At 45.3% G+C, this 17746-nt stretch overlaps 1 protein-coding gene across 1 annotated transcript in view; it reads left to right on the plus strand.

Moving 5' to 3' along the window:
* Nucleotides 1–1190: 1190 nt before the first annotated feature.
* The window catches only part of TSPAN5 (tetraspanin 5), a 147818-nt gene continuing 131262 nt past the window's right edge, over nucleotides 1191–17746 (plus strand). The window contains exon 1 of the mRNA XM_045019887.1: nucleotides 1191–1282. The gene's annotated coding sequence lies outside the window, so the exon portion shown is untranslated. The remainder of the gene's footprint in view (nucleotides 1283–17746) is intronic.

Below are 17746 nucleotides of genomic sequence, written 5' to 3' on the forward strand. Positions count from 1 at the left end.
AATTTATAGTAGAGGTTGAATACAGGAAGGAAGCGCTGTTAAAAATAAATGTCAATATGTACAGGGATCCACCCCATCAAGGTATTCATCCTACTTCATAGGAAACCTGATCTGCATCTCTGAGCCTGAATTTCAGGTTGGTAGAATTTCCATTTTGGGAAGCCAAAGCTCTCTGAAGAATCTGAGCAGGATAATGAGTTTACGGGGTAATTTCTAATCTGAGTAGGGTTAGATGACATGGTAGTAAAAATATGTGAATCCTGTTTACACTATTGCTACCATCAATGGAGCTGCATTGGTGATTAATTAACAGGTCCTAATTTTCTTAGTGTATGTGCATCCCAGAGTGTTAGTCAAGGTTGAGAGATTTAGACACTTCCTTCTTTCTCTTTGCATATTCTCTTAATCACTGCTTGATTATCTCCAGTTAAGAAATGGGCTGGTGTGCCTGGATATATCAGCATGACTCTGGGCTTACAGCTTCCCAGATACTGATTTAACATGTAAATTCTTCCAGGAAGACTATTCACTTTTAATTTTATTGGGGCCTGGGTTTTACTAACAACAAAGTGCAATGAATATTTCACATTTTTGTCTCCAAAAACCTAACCTAACTAACTTTTACAAATGCCTATCAGATAATCTCTTAAAGAAAAAGTGTCCTTAAAGTTATACAAACACACACACACTCAAAAGTCTAAAGTGGGCATCCAACTTGTTTTGGTGTTTTGTACAAATTATTTATATCCCCAAAGTAATCTTTCAGAGAGAGGTAGCAGACAAACAGGAGCAGAGAATTTTAGAAAACCGGTTAAGGGTCCTAGACACAATCTGACCCTTCCTCTCTCCATGGTATAATAAAAGAGTTAACTGAGACTCAGTTGGGAGTCTTGTTACATGCTACAGAGCTGCAATCACTGATACCTAGGTCTAAGTATTAGACCTACTTTGGGACAGTGTCTATTGTAAGAGACTGCCCAGTGTGCACAGCAGTGAGGCTCTCCCACTAACAGCTGAAATCACTGAGAGCTGTGTTAAGTGTGCGTGTGTGGGGGCCCTGAAGACATCTTGGTGAGCGGGCAGCTGGTGGAGAGGTGTGGCAAGCAGTTAGCAGGGCGGCTGGCAGAGAGGCATGGCAAGTGGCCAGCAGGAAGGCTGGTGAAGAGGCGTGGCCAGCAGGGTGGCTAGTGGAGAAGCATGGCAAGCGGACAGCAGGGTGGCTGGCAGAGATGACAAGCGAGGTGGGGTGACAAGCGAGTGCCCGAGCAGTGCAGTGTGTAAGGTGCCTCCTCACCCACCCCTGCCTTCCAAACAGGGTGGGAGGTGAACTCTGCAGATTAACCTCTGAACTCTGGGTCTGCACTGGCCAAGGACAGCAACTGTGAGTGGGGTACAGAGAAGGGACGGGCACATTAAAGAGACTTTTGGGTTGCTGGATTTAAGATCCTGAGGGGAAAAGGACACTGCCCAACTTACTTGCAGGGTGGGTCTTTTGCTCATGGTTTGTGTTTATGAACCCTAGTTGTGGTGCTTTCCCAAATTAATGCTAAGTTAATTCCCTCCTTTTATTAAAAGGTTTTACTACACTCAGACTCTGTGCTTGCGAGAGGGGAAGTATTGCCTCATAGAGGTGCCCAGGGGATGGTGTCAGTGTGTAATTGTCCCAGGTCACTGGGTGGGGGATGTATTATTGAAAAGGAACCCCTAGATATTGAACCCGGCCCTTGTTGCTGCTGGCTTCACCCGGCAGAAGGGTTACAGAGGTAAAGACAATGGGGAAGTCTAGTATTTACCTCAACCTTTTACTCATGTTCAAACTACAGTGGTGTATTGAAAGCTGTACTGAAATTATAGAGCTATCACTTTAAATGCACAGAGGCTTTTCCTGGTCTTTCTTGCAGACTCTGGGGGCTCTGTGTGAGAGCTGGGTCTACTGGCAGTCAGTCTGTATCCAAATAGCCAGCCTAAAGTAAGGTTGGGAGCCCTTCTCTGTTTTAGGGAGCAGCCTGCTTGGCTCTCTCTCTGTTTTTGGGTTCCTGTGTGGTGGTGGTCTGAACTGTAAGAAGTAAAGTAGTGTAACATTGCAATCTTCCAGCAAGAATATTTGTCTTTATCTAATTTCTCAGTGTGTAGACTGTCAACTGAAAACTGCCTTGTTTTTACTAGGTTTTTACCTTGTGTGTGTTATTCACATGTTCACTAACAAGTTAAGAGCACAACTTTTTCCTAGCAAAGACAAGGCCTATGCATGCTGCTTTTACAGTGCTCAAGGTTTTTGGTCAGTCTGTGACCTAGCAACAGATAAGGGGCTCAGCCTTCAGCTGCTATACATTGACATTGTTCCATTGAAGTCAATGTGTTGTGCTGATGTACGCCAGCTGAAGATCAGGCCCAAGGTCTGGAACTCACCTGCCTGTGTGGTGCTGGACTGCACAGCCAGGCTTTACCCTTCATTTATTTATCTGATTAGTTTTATTTTACTTTTTTGGTTTTGCTTTTGGGAGTAAAGGGTTACTTCACAGCTAGAGCAGCACAAAGGGATTTTTGTCTTCAAGGGACAGCTGTAATGAAGCCAGATGAGCAGACGGCTCTGAGGACTACAGATGATCTGCAGGCCATATTGATAAGGGTAAAATGACTGAACTAGTGATGATCAGAAAGCATGTTGACATCTGTATATGGCCAAGACTCTCAGAGGCAGACTAACACCAGCCCTGCATCAGATTACTTAAAAAAAAAAAACAAAAACAAAAAAACCAGCCCCTGGTCTGTCTCCATTGCACTAATAAGCATGTCCAGGCTCTGAATCTTGATCACTCTATCCAGCTGTGTAATCTTCTCCAGAAATGGCCAGACTTAATTAAACTGATAAAAGCATGTGCCCTGGGGCATGATACCTTATCTTTCACAATGTTCCCACCCCTTCACAGGCACTCTGAGTGAAACAAGCAGGCAAAAATCTGTTGTTTGCTTTTGCAGCAAACAAACAAAATCCAGCACCATCTTCTAGATCAATCTGGGCTGCTGACATAAACCTTGTCTGCACTAGGAAATGTATCTGTTGCTTACAATAGGTAATAGCAAGTAATGAATGCAGCTGAAACTATTTAACTTCCAGTGTTAAGGGGATCAAACCACATTCAGTCCCATTTCAGGAATTGTGATTAAACTTTGCAGGATTAATTTACCCTTTTTAAATCTAGAGATTGTTTGGAGCCAGGGCTCCCAGCTGGTGCTAACACTTTTTGGAAGCTGTAATGTAGACAAGGCTCAGAGAGGCTCAGGCATTTTTACCATTATTTAATCCTGTGTGGACAAGGCCTTACTTGTGACTATTAAATGTGTGTGAACCTGTGGTAAAAGGGCTGAGGAGAAGGCGAGAATCTTAGTTCAGTCAGAGTACTGGAGTGGACAGGCTGTGGCTACAGAAACTTTGGAGCAGGCCATACCTCTGAGATGGAGGTGAAGGAAGAAACATTAGGGAACTGACCCACAGCAGGAGCTGGCAGTGCTGCTTTTAGGGACCTGGATCTGAGCAGGAGAGAGCTCAGAAGAAGGAAGTGAAATGGAAAATTGCTGGATGTCCTGCAAAAATCTTGGGTGAACTATACACACCAGAGTCACAGAGACCATGGTCAGTCTTACAATTTCAGGAGTCCTAAACTTCCAAAAGAAAGACATCAGAGAGTTGAGACCAGTGGCCGAGTTTGTGGAGGGTGGCTGCCTCCCCTGGTGGCTTTGGGTGTACGTGTGGTTCCTTTCCATGCGTATTATGCACAGAGGCCACTCTGGACATATAGAAAAGCAAGGCAGCTGCATAGCCTGGCAGACTCTTGGCAAGCTGGGGTGTGATCACTATCTTGCTGTGGTGCAGACAGTCTGTGCCCCCTGACACTAGCTAACCGTTCCTTAATGTGCTTTGGTCTAGTCCTGGTTCAAAGAGAAGTACTTCAAAGTGCACTAACGAACTGTTGATGTGTATCAGCAAGTTGCACACTGTGCACCCTGCATACATTAACACACATGCAGAGGCCTCCACATGCAGCAGAAGGTCCTGCATGCAGATCCTGGGGAGCCCATATCCTGGCCTCCAAGGGCCTCTCCCTAGACAAGCCTAAGGATGAGGGGACCCCTGGAGTGGACAATAACCAGGTAAGTGGCACCCCCTGGCCCCCTATGTCCTTCCCCCATCCCAGTTTCCTGCCACTTTCCACCCCATGTCCTTCTCCCACCACATTTTCCCCTGTCCCCCGGGGGTCCTGTCCCCTATTTTTCCCCCATGTCCTAGGCTCTATGCCCTAAGCTTCCTCTCCTCCATCTCCTCCTGCCATGTTCTAGCCCATCTGTCACCTGGGGTTCATCTGACCCATCGAGGTCTGCCCCTTCCCCAGGCATCCTAACCTCCAGGGTCCTGCATCACCATGTCCTGCCCCTGCACCTATATGCCCCAGGGTCCTGCCCCATGATATTGGTCCCATCCTCTAGCCTCCTGCCCTATCTGCCTTCATGTCCTATCCTCCCACCCTGACTCCCATTTTCCTAGCCCTCCCCACCTGTTCCCCATGTCCTAGTCCTCCCCACCCCATCTGTCCCCTGTATCCTGGTCTTCCTTTAGGTCCTGGCCCCCCGTAACCAGACTCTAATGCCTCTGTATTATCTCCCCATTGTTCCATCCATATATTGTATGGCCTGGACCTACCACCAGCCTCATGTTGGGGACCCTACCCCCAGCCTAGTGCTGCTTTCCCTTTGTCCTACGGTGAACTTTGGGCTCACACTCAGAGGAGTTCTATTGGTGGGGGGGCAGATGCAGCCCCATACTGAGAGTCCCAGCACATGGTGCTCTTAGGGACAGATCCCTAATGAGGGGCCGGGCAAGACTGCTGGCTCCTCAGGGCGGGGGTCCGTGCTGTGGGTCTTTGCAGAGAAGCCTGTTTGTGGAAGAGCATGCTGCTATATTTGGTGCTGTGACCTGGGAGGAGGGTGGTCAGGAGCCGCAGGGGGTGACTCCTGTCTCCATGGGGCATCCTCTTTTGTGGTGTTTTAAAGGTCTCACGTACACCTTTATACCAGAGTGGGGGTCATAATACACAGGCCTGATGGCATGTGAAATTAGCAAACTGATCAGCACCATTGAAGGTAGCTCCACCATCATCCCTGGGTTACAAAATCTGGTTGAGGCAGGCCAGGGGCTCAAGGCACAAATCAGGCTGTAAATTGTGTTCCCTTTGCTGGAAAATAAGACTAGGCTGCCCTGTGGTTTGTAGAGGCTGTATAGGATATAGACAGCCCAAGCCTTGACTTGCTTTGCTTGTATTTCAGTCCCTTTCTGATCTTTGCATGGAAATCTCTATACAAGTGCAGAAGAGTTTCTTATCCCATCTTGCCTCCTCTTGTGTCATTTCCACAAGAGAAAACAAACTGCCAGTTTCACTTGAGAACAGGGTCAGACATTACTCTGGCACTCGGTGCACCTGAACCATTTTCAGTCAGTGTGTTCTCCATGCACTACGCTGTGGGTGGTGGTAGGGGTGGGGATCCTGTAACTGTGACATGCCCAAGGAAGTGAACACATGGCAGAATGCCATTCAACAGCAGAGAAAGAAAATAGAGCTTTGGGAGGAAGCCATTAACTGAGTGGCTAATGTACCTCGCAGTGAGGAAATAAGAGTTGCTGTCAGAGCACATGGGTCAGGTTGCTAATGTTTTGGTGCAATAAGTATGACACGCAAGGCTGGACCTTTGTCCCCACTGTCACGGAAGTCCTGGATTCCATGATTTTCATGCCGCTGGGGTTGTTTTTTAGTTGTTTTTTAAATGAGTGGATGGATGTGTGGGTGGTTTGGTTGATGATGATACTCAGCTGAACAATCTTCATTTAGAGCTTGAAGTGCTGTAAAGTTTAATCTCCACGCTGCCTGACATTGGTGGCTAATAGAGTGTAGGAAACAAGATCAGACAGCTCTCAGCAAGAGCTCTAATTTCTCAAAAATACTTAATGGGGCTTGCCTCCTTTGTTGCTTCCCTCCCCATCCCCAAAGCCCTGTGTACTCAGCAGGGTGGGGAAAAAACACATCCTTTTTTGTTTGTATTTAGAGAGCCAGGCTAGTGCTACACAGGGGGCTCTGGTACGTCATTTCCTTGTGCTGCAAGAACAGTTCAGAACTAGTGTAACTTGCATCAAAAGAGAGAGGAGGAGGAAAAGGTTATTTTGAGGGTTTTTTTTTTAAAGCCACTTGTGATGTTTTTAAAACTGTTTCTAGGATTTTTTGCCCTTTTCACCATGGCCACCCACTGACAGCTTAAAAACTGCCATAACCAAAATCATAGCCTTTGGCCTGAGCGTAGGCAGCCAAGAGGAAATGCTTGTGCATCAAGTGACTTTGCAGAGGGCAGTATTCCCAGCTACTAATCTTTTACCCACAGTTTGAAGCCTGTATGTCTGAGTAAGGATGCCTGGGTATGTGCCATCATCACTAATCCAGCTTTACATAGCAGTTACTTTCAGAAATTAAAATGAGCCTAGCTTTTGCTACAGGATAAAGGAAACACTTGGCCTGTTTGATTTAGGTGGAATGGGGGAAAGCCTAAAAGGTAGGAAGTCTTCTGCCCTATTTCTGCAATAAGCCCCTGATCCAATGGAAGCTTTGCCCTAAATCCCCCAGGCCCTTGGAATAAGCTAAAACAGAGTTCTGCACTTGGGCCTACTTCCTAATAAATAACTCTGTGGAATGCAGCACCTGGGAGGTGACTTTTCTTTCATGCAGTGTTTACAGGTACCTTTTCAGCATGGTGAGCAGGAAATTAGACATTATTTTGCCATCTGTAATGAGGTTTGAGAATTAAATTCCCTTATGATATCTTGGTCTGACTGGAGCTGTCTAGAGCAGGTTCCATATACACATCCAGTCCCACTTCATACAGTTGTTTTCTTCAGTGAAATCCTCGTTTCATCCTAACAGGCACTATGGTAGAGTCTGTCTTTCTGAAATTACAGTTGGGATCAGTTCTTATTTTCATGGTAAATTTTGCTACTTTTGAGCAACAAGCTGAACAAATTCTACATTGCTACCCCAGCTACTAACAGTTAGACAAGCAGAGGAGTCCAAGGGTCTATGAGTGTTTGAGGCAAAAAGATGACATGTGATAACTGCTCTACAGACTAGCAGACATAATTGTATTTAAACCACCCACTGTATATGTTAGCGGATGTCATTTCAAGCAAGAGTTTGAGTCCAAACTGCAGATAGGTGTCTAACCTGCTCAGGGACACGGGGGCCAGAGGACAGGCAGATCACCGGCCTGCAGAGGGCACTGCAGAGCTGGAACGAGCTAATTCCCAGGAGTCACCAGCAGGAGGTGCCGCAGGCGTGAGTCCACTCGTCTACAGTAACCAAGAGCAGAATTTGGCCCTTGACGGCTGACTGCTCAGTACAGCCTTCGGAATGCTGCTGGATAGATCTAGTCTGAGAACAAAATGCACCTCAGACGTTACCCATTGCACAACATGTTGAGGCATGTCACTTCCAAAGAACACATTTTCCACTCGAAGTGCAAGGCACGTTTCTTTGACCTTGCTTTCTGTAATACAAACACATAGTAACAGATAAAAAGAACAGGCGTACTTGTGGCACCTACACATACAGAGAGCATGAAAAGGTGGGAGTTGTCTTACAATGTGTATATACATCTCCTCAATATATGTTCCGTTCTATGCATCCAAAGAAATGGGCTGTAGCCCACAAAAGCTTATGCTCAAATAAATTTGTTAGTCTCTAAGGTGCCACAAGTACTCCTGTTCTTTTTGCGGATACAGACTAACACAGTTGCTACTGTAACCCCCAAAGAGATTACATAGATTCCTGGAGCTCTGTCTGCTGGCAGCTCAGGGAGGAGGAGCCAAGGCAAACTCAGAGTCTGCCCAGCAACCAATAGGGAGTGGAGATGCCCCTCCCAGGGAGTTGAGGAGAGGGAGAAGCCGTTTTGAGGAGAGGCTGGAGCCAGCCAGGGCAAGGGCTGAACTGGCTGTGTGGGGAGCTGGTGAGTCCCAGGCCTGCAAGCAGGGTTCCCCCTGAGAACTGGCCTCTAGGGACCTGACACCAGATTCCCCAGCTGGGTTTTCCTTCCTCACGGATGATTCCCAATTGTTACGTTTGCTGAAAAATTTCCCCAGCCAGGCTGGGTTCGCCTCCAGCTCCCCCGGTGAGACCAGTCCCCACATGGTCAGCGCTGCTAGTCCAGGGCTGATTCCTGCCTGAGGAGGATCCCTGCCAGCGGACAGCAGCCCCTGGAATCATCCAGCGTCATCCTCAACTCTGAAGATCATTTGTGGAGTTCGTGAGTGCCTTGTCTTTAGTTAGTTAGTCAGGGAGTTTGTTTTGGGGACCCTCTACTCCCTGAACTGTGTCCTCAAGCCAGGGAATGAGGGTTTGAGGATTTTATAATTTACCGCTTATTACACCTGTGGAGGGATTCACCACCTCCTCCCACTTTGTGGGTCTTTTGGGCTGTACTGAACCCAGTCAGCCACACTGCTACACCTCTGCAGAGAATTGTATAGGTCATCAAGGGCCCCAGCAAAGTACGCGTACCAACAGGACACTAGTTTTGGATTTGTTACATCCAGACACGGGTATTTTTAAGTGTGGGCACCGGTGACCCTAAAAATAGTGTTTCCCCTGTTATGTTGTATTTGTTGCCTGTTTAATATAATTGTTGTGTTGAATATATTTTTATGTGTTGTGTTATTTCTTGGAAGTCTCCAACTATCTGGCAAATAAGTGGGGATTCCTCTGTAGTTAGAATTTTCCGCCCAAGCTGCCCTGGTGACTCTGCCAGGAAGGAGCGAGGGGGGTGGAGGCACCGCCAACTAATTTCATAACCAAAAAAGATTCACCCTACTGAGTGGGTGGCGGGATCCAAATGAACCCAGACCTGTCCATCAGAACCTGTAAGTAGATTGCCAGTAAAGGAGGTAATCAGGTGGAGAGGGGCGCTACACTACTCTGAAACCTGTCATAGTAACAGGTATAGTTATATTTTTGAAAAAACACCGACCCCTACATACTGCCAAAACTCAACCTCTGGGGAAAGGATAAGAGAACAAACACCACGTGACAGATGTGTAGTCACGTTGCTTAATGCACCACTACAAGGTGCTCAGATGCGACAGTGATAAGCGTGGTATAAAAATGTATATAGAACAGAACAGAGTCTGGATTCAGCTGGAGTGGAATGCAACCAGGAGTTTAATATGCCCATTCTATCTTAAGTATACAAAAAAATATGGAAATCAATTGCTGGCCACTCTGCACAAGAGACAATATTTTAAAACTTAGATGTCTAAAGTGAGGCACATTTATCCATAGTAAGGTACCTAGATAATTGGCTTTATTTTAATTGGTGCTGAACCATTTAAATCTATGGGAGTTAGGTACCTAGTAGAATTTTCAAAAGTCCCTGAGCAGGTTAGACACCTATCTGCAGTTTTAGGCACCTAAATATATTTGAAAACTTGGCCTTTAGGAGCCTATGTCCTATTGATTTTCAATGAGACTTAGCCTCTGAAGTACCTAAGTCACTTTTGAAAACGGGACTTTGGTAACATATTTTTTAAAGTACCTTTCTTTTAAGGGCCTGCCAATATTACAACTTTTAAATGAATTTGTAATCAGTTACTGGCACAGTTATTGGCTAAACAGCTGGCATATGTCCACGCGCACACTGTGGCTCTCACTCAGTAAGTACGTCATCTAAGTATTTCACCCTGGCCAGAGGCCCAGGCTGGCTACATGGTTTTCCTTCTATAACAGCTTTACCACAATTTGTTGCTGCTGCAGTCTTTCTTGACAGGACTCCTGTTGCAACCAATTTACCATGTACTCGTCTTTCCCTTTTGACCGTGTGGAGGAAAGCCTAAGAATATACTGTTCCGTTGCTTATGTGCATATCTTTTGGGCATGCTATTTTCTGCTAAGGAACTATGGGACAACTGCCCAGTTTTTCCCAGAATGCAATTACATGAAAAGAGGCAGTGTACCAGGTAGAGGCTCACAGACACCAGGTATGTTTATACTTTGAGCTGGAGGTGTAAATTCCAGCTTGAGGAGACATACCCAGGCTAGCTTTGATTGAGCTAGTGCACAAAAATAGAGTGCAGTGGGGGCTACCGACCCCGACTATGTAGCCGTCCAAGATGCTTAAATGTTTAGTGATTGTAAAGTTCAAGAGGATTAGTCACCTGAGTTTGGTCTCCTGAGTCTTAATTATGTCATATCCTTGTAAAAGTTACTATTGCTTGTGGTGCTGTTACTTCTGCTGACAGCCTCTCTGATTTCAGCAGAAGGGTTCCCAGTTCCCATGTGATTTCCCCTCTTGTTCTTCTCTCTGTTTAATTGGGAGCTCTGAGAACTTCTAGCTAACAGCTAGAAGAAATTCCCACTGCAGCCCATCCATTTCACTCCCAATGCTGGCAAGTGCAGAGGTTGGGGAAGAACTATGTGAAATGCTTCTTTCTTCACTTCCATCAAGTGCTCAGTCCCTCTAAGCTCATGGACGCAGAGCAGAGCTCAATTGTCTTGCATTTCAGTGCAATCTGCCACTAGATGGCTGGACCTCCACTCAGTCCTTCTTTAATTTCTGTTCCTGGCTCAGTGTGATATTACTTAGTACAGAACAATGAACATGCTCGGTCTAAGCTGTCTCACTCCCCTCTGATAGATTGACATTTTAAAAAATAGCTCATATTTTCAACCTACTTGCTAGCAAGTTTTACACAGTTTTGTGAAATCCTGATTAACTTTACAGACTCTCCATACAAGAAATAGCAATGCTAACCTTTTGGCAACATTATGCATGTTTTGGGGGAGGGGAAATATAAATGCACAATCTTCCAAATCAGAATTTGTCAGCTTCCAATCCTTAACGCTGTTTTTGCTTTCTTTATGTTCATCACACACAAACACCAATTTGGCCTCCTTCAAATCTCTTATTTTGTAGGCTTATGCACGAGTTGCAAAACTGACATCTTGCCCCTCAATTGTTTTATTATTATGGATATTATAGTAGCACCTGGGAGCCCCAACCAGGGACTAGGACCCCATTGAGCCTGGCGCTATACAAACAGTGAACAAAAAGACAGTCTCAAAGAGCTTAAAATCTAAGTGTCAAAACACAGCAAAGTTTTAAGAAACTAATACAATGTAGCTAGCCATCTTTGTTTTGTGGCAGAGACATAACCAGATATCTGTGAGAAGCTGGTACATACGGTCATTATTTTGAACAGAGATGTCCCTCTTGAGCATAATTAGCAGTCCCTGTTAGGTGGCTTTGCCAAATTGGCAAATTTAAGTAGCTCTAATAAGTTTTGTTTTATTAACAGCTGGCTTATCAGCCAATAAGGCTAATATTTCAATGGTGGGAAAACTTCAGAGTGCCTTATTATTGCAGGCTGGTACACTCCACTGAGTAATTTATCATATTTCACAAGGAAAACATTCTACCAGGTTGGCAAACAAAAGGAGTGCACAAAGACTAGGTCTGTTCCTTGAAGTCCATGATTACTGTATTTTTAATTTGTTCTTGCTGTTTCTGGTCCCATTTTTTACATCTTGTGGGTGTGCATATATTCTTATGCTTTATGTATACACTATAATAGTTTTTGAACAGCTAGATTGAGGGGAGCAGAAAAGAATATTTTAAAATAAAAAACAAAATTAGCATATTTTGATTGTTCCTAGAAGTGTGCTAGACAGTTGCCAGAAACAAGTAAAGACCGTTCCTGCCCAAAGGGATTAGAGTCTTAAGTAAGGCCTCAAACCTGCAAGTACTTGGGTGGGTACGTAGTTAGTTATTTATGTGAGCGTGACTTACTCATGCGCCTAAAGATCTAATTTATAAGCTCTTGAAAGATCAGGGCATAAGTTCAGACTTGATATAACAAGAGAGGCCCAAACAGAGGGCTATGGAAGAGGAGAGGAAGGAAATGCTAATAATTGCACTTGATTACTCAGTAAGGCATATACCCATTTCAATGGTGCCGTTAAATTGGTTTGATTTAAACCTTCTGTAAGCAAAGTGCAAAGAAGGTGCTCACTGAACAGGTCCGGGGAGGGCATTCCAAAAATTGGCATGAAAACAGTTACTCATAGTTCCATTTTCCCCAAGGGCGGTAGCAGCCATAAATGCTGATTCTATGGTGTTAAGTGTGTGCAGTAGAAGAGGTACAGGAAGTTAAAATGAAAGGCCCCACGTTCACAGCATAGCAGTGGTGCAAATGGAACCAGAAAGCTGAAAGTCTGTGAGAGAACAACATCTCAGAAGCAATTGTGCCAGCACCACACTTGAGAATTGGCAGCTCCTCAGGTCTTGGCCTGCAGGGAGGTTTGTGGTGCCAGGCTTACAAAATTACACCGAGAACTCAACCATGGGCCTGGCCTGGCAAATCCACTTTGCTTACAGGCAAGTATAAGAATTCCTAAAGTACTGTTCATCCACAAGTTATTTGAAGGGTGGCCTGCCTGTTGTTAATAAAACAAGTGTAGATAATGCCATACCTTTGCCATTAGAAATGGTCCACAATCCAAATGCTGGAGCCAAGCAATCTGCTCTTGGCTGTTCAAAATCTAAATCAGGATCCAAATTTTGCAGCTTTGGCCCATGCTTACTGCTGTGTTTTTAAAACCAGAAACTACACAAGAGTGTGCTGAAGGGCCTAGATACCTAGAGAGGGAGTGACATTTAGCACATTACCGACTTGAAACTGACCTTTCTGCTTCCATAGTTTAGAGCCTGATGACTAGTCCTGCTACAGATTACTGGCCCCTGCTGTATGTGGGGTGCCAGAGAACTGTCTGCAAGCATGTTACAATCTCCAGACTCCAGTACAGCGGTGGGCATCCTGCGGCCCACAGCTCCCTTTGGCCAGGAACAGTGAACCACGGCACTGGGAGCTACGGGTGGCCGTGCCTGTGGACGGTCAATGTAAACAAACTCTCTCCTGGCCTGCTAGTGGATTACCTTGATGGGCTGCGTATGGCCCACGGGCCGCAGGTTGCCCACTACTGCTCCAGTATCATCTTAGAAGGACAAGTAAAGGTTTAACAGTATTGCACGATTTTGCAAAGTTTTTAATATTGCTATTTCGTGCCCTAATATGCATGTTTTTGCAAAAGTCCTTATTTTCCTTGTCCTTCTAAGGCAGCTCCAGTCTGTAGCAAAATTCTGTAGTGGTTATACAAGCCCTGTTAGTTGCTGATATGAAGTCTACATTTGCTAGCAAGTACCTCTTGCTCCACCTCCAGGGAGCACCAAACTACAGGTATACCTGCTACTGTGCTGTAAGGTGGGCACCACAGGATAAGGATGTAACAATCTGTAGGATTGAACAATGGAAATTTTAAACTCAAAAGGGGGCAACTTTTAGGCTACTGATGTAGTATGTCCCTCTTATACTGATTGCTTGGGAGTATGCAGCATATAATTTTAAAACTTGCTAGACATAAAATATAAATGTGATTTTTGTTTTGTTTTTCCCTAGTTTCCTAATATAGCCTTGAGGATACCTCTTTCCTTACCACTTTAAACTTCTCCATCTCCCTAGCCTTCAAGCTTCCCCCCTCCCCCGCTCCTTCCAAGTAAGAATGACCAAAATGGTGGTTCTTGTTTCTTAATTGACAGACTATTGTTGAAGGACAACAGGCACCTTCTCCCCATTCTTCACAACCACGGCTGAGTGGAAATTCAGTCAATGTCTTGTTAAACCAGCAGACAAAATGTTTGCTGAGATCATGGAAATTCTACAAAAATCATGCATCTTGAAAGCCATTGGTGAATCCAATGCATGTCCACTTTTGTAAATGGAATAAAAAAGACAGTGAACCTATTTCTGAATGTGTGGCTGAATTATAGAAATTAGCAGAGCATTGCCAGTTTGGAGAGTGTTTAAATGATTCATTAATGGACTGGTTAGTGTGTGGTATGCAAAATGAACCAATTAAAAAAAAACAACAGTTCTTAACTGAGGCTGATTTGGACTCTAAAGTGTACATTAGAAATTCCTTTATCTGTGGAAACTGCTACTAAAGATGCCAGGGAGCTGCAACAGCATCCTGGAATCTGTGCAACAAACAAACTGGGAGGTCAAACAGAAAGCACAACATTGACAACGCCCAAAAGGCTGTGTGCTCACAATACAAGTGTTTGTTGGTTCAACCTGCTGAAAAGGCAACAAATTGGGGGGCACATCCATAACATGTGCGGTTCAGTGCAAAAAGCACAATCCCCACTTCATGAGGGCAATAACAGGATTTCAAATGCATCAACTTGTACATGGCAACATGGAGCCCACTGAGAATATTATAGCATTCAGTTCTGCAATCACTTAACACTTTGCTTATTGTCTTCTAAGTTGTTTGGATTTCTTTACAAACAGAAGGAGCAAGACTTAAAATGGAGCTGGGTACAGAGACTGCTGTTCTGTTATTTCACAGCAGGATTATCAGACTACTTAAAGAGGAAAAGTTGCAGAAGACCAGCCAGTGTTACTAAACACACATACAAAGGAAATCCTCACTCTCCTGGGTTGTGTTAGAGTGGAAAGTAACACATGTAAACAGCATATGCTAAACCTCTGTGTAGTGAAGTCAGTGTGTCCTGCATTTTTTTTGGTAGAGGGAGGCTGAGAGAGATTCAGCCACACAGGCAGTGGTGGTGGAACAATTTTCTAGCGGGAGCCGGGGGTGCTGAAGGTGTGAACCATATATTTAGGTTGTTATTACTACTTCAAGCCAGGGGGTGTGGCAACACCCCTAGTTCCAACACCTATGCGGAATGGCAAAGCTGAACATGCCTGCAGGTTATTAAAAAAACAAATGAACTCTCTCTCTCAACAATAATTAGCTGAACTTTTGGACAAGGCAATTTATTTTGTAAGGGTGGTATCAGAATCTTAAAACACAATGAACAAAATTATGCTTGAAGAGGGAGCAATTCCTTGTGTGTGTGTGTGTGTGTGTGGTGTTTTTTTTTCCCCAAGTTCATGCTATACTGTTTAATACTGGAATACAGTGTCCAGTTCTGGTGTCCACATTTTAAACAGGATGTGGAAAAATTGGAGGGGATGCAGAGAAGAGCCAGAAAAGTTATTTGACAGCTGGAGAAAGTGTCTTACAGAGAGAGACATAAAGAACGCCATCTGTTTAGCTTATCAAAAAGAATAGTGAGAAGTGACTCCTTATGGTGTATAAGTACCTTCATGGGGAGAAAATACCATGTGCTAAAAGGCCCCTTTATCTAATGGAGGAAGGCATAACAAGAACCAATGGGTGGGAGTTGAAGCCAGACAAATTCCAGTTAGAAATAAGGTACAATTTTTTTTTTAAACCAGTGAGGGTGATTTACCATTGGAATACATGACCAAGGGAAGTGGTGACTTCTGTCTCTTGATGTCTTCAGGTCAAGACTTGATGCTTTTCTGGAAGATGTGCTTTAATCAAGTACAAGTTCTTGGGCTCAATCCAGGAGTAACTCTGCTGAAATTCTATGTCCTGTGATATATACAGGAGGTCAGGTTAGATGATCTAATGGTCCCTTCTGGTACTTTTTTAAAAATACCATGAATTTCTAAGTGAACACAATGGACAGAAATGGTGTTGATCCACAGAGTTCACCAAAGCTTTTGATGTGGCCAAGAAGCTAATAGTATCTGAAAGGGTCCTTACACACTGCAATGCATCTTTTCCTGTAAAGGTAGTTTGTGACACTTCCCCAGATGGAATAAGAGCAGTATTTTCACATGTAATAGCTCATCCTGAAAGAACTATGGCCTGATTCTAGAGATCTTACCTTTGCAGAAAGTAACTATGCTCAAATTAGTAGAGGAACTAAAAAGAGAGGTAAAATGTTTCATTAGTATCTCTATGGTGGAAAAAAATTTACTGTGGTTACTGACCATCAACCATCAATTCTTTTACTGGAAGAAAAGATTGCTGGTAATGGCTGCAGCATGGTTACAGAAGCTGGTGATAATCCTAGGTACTCACCATTATGAGCTGAGTTCACTCCTGTCACTTCCAATGGCAAGTAAGAATACGGCAGGGGAACCAGAGAGACAGTATGTTCTTTATGGGAAACTGAACCCTTGACAGTGATAGAAATCATGGTACAAGTTCTAGGGTTGCCAATTTTGGTTGGATGTATTCCTGGAGGTTTCATCACATGACATAATCTTTAATTAAAGATTAACGCCTGGAGACTCCATGACAATGATGGAGGGTTGGCATCCCTAGGTACAAGATGAAACTAAAAATTATCTAGTACTAGCTAAAGTGTATAACACTACAATGAGTGGATAGGCTAATGTACATAAACAACTGTTTCCAGTTTTCTGTGCTTGAATAGAACTTAAGTGTATATCAAGGTTGACAAATGTGTGGCATGAGACTGGTGATTACTAGGAAGCTCAAGTCACATGGACACCAAGAATTACCTAAAGGGCATTTGGGAATTGTAAACATCAAAGTCCTGGCCAGGAGTCGTGAGTGGAGGCCTCGAATTGATACACAAATAAAAGGAAATGGCAAAATAATCTCCAGGTACAAATACAACATATGCCTTAACAGGCTCTGTTTCATCCTTGGGAGTGTCCATCTATTCCATGGCAGTGGGGCCATTTATGGGACACGTTTTTGATTGCAGTCTATGCCAGGAGTGGGCAAAGTTTTTAGCCCCAGGGCAATATCTGGGTCTGGAAATTGTAGGGCGGGCCCTGAATGCTCATGAAATTGGGGGTTGGGGTGCGTGAGGGCTCTGGCTGGGGGTGCAGGCTCTGGGGTGGCGCTGGGGATGAGGGGTTGGGGGTGCAGGAGGGTCTCCGGGCTGGGACTGAGGGGTTCGGAGGATGGGAGGTGGATCAGGGCTGGGGCAGGGGCGCAGGAGGTGGTCAGAGGGGCACGCTCTGGGCGGTGCTTACCTCAAGCAGCTCCCAGAAGCAGCAGCATGTCCCTCCTCTAGCTTCTACATGGAGGTGTGGCCAGGTGGCTCTGCGCACTCAGGGGCGGCTCCAGGCCCCAGCACGCCAAGCACGTGCTTGGGGCGGCAAGCCGCGGGGGGTACTCTACCGGCACCGTGAGGGCGGCAGGCAGGCTGCCTCCGGCGGCTTGTCTGCGGAGGGTCCGCTGGTCCCGTGGCTTTGGAGGACCTCCTGCAGGCGCCGCGGGACTAGCGGACCCTCCGCAGGCAAACAGCCGGATGCAGCCTGCCTGCCGTGCTTGGGGCGGCAAAATCCCTAGAGCCGCCCCTGTGCGCACTGCCCTGTCCACAGGTGCCACCCCTGCAGCTCCCATTGGCTGCGGTTTCTGGCCAATGGGAGCTGTGGGGGTAGTGCTTGGGGCAGGGGACGCATGCAGAGCCCTCTGGCTGCCCCTATGCTTAGGAGCCAGAGGGGGAACATGCCACTACTTCCGGTAGCTGTGCGGAGTGGGGCAAGACCCCCACCCCGCTCCCTGGCTGGAACACTGGAGTGGGGAAAGCCCCAGACACCGCTGATTAAAATGTCTGGAGGGCTGGATGTGGCCCCCAGGCCATAGTTTGCCCCACCCCTGATCCATCCCCATTCTAAGTGGAGTATTCGGTATGAATTCAACTAATTCAGTGCAGACAATGGAAGTGTTAAGACTATTGTTTTCATAGATGGCAGTTGCTCAGATTGTAAGTGATGATGGAGCTCAGTTAACATCTGAAAAATGTC

Source organism: Mauremys mutica, chromosome 5, assembly GCF_020497125.1.
Source record: "Mauremys mutica isolate MM-2020 ecotype Southern chromosome 5, ASM2049712v1, whole genome shotgun sequence".
NCBI lineage: Eukaryota > Metazoa > Chordata > Testudines > Geoemydidae > Mauremys > Mauremys mutica.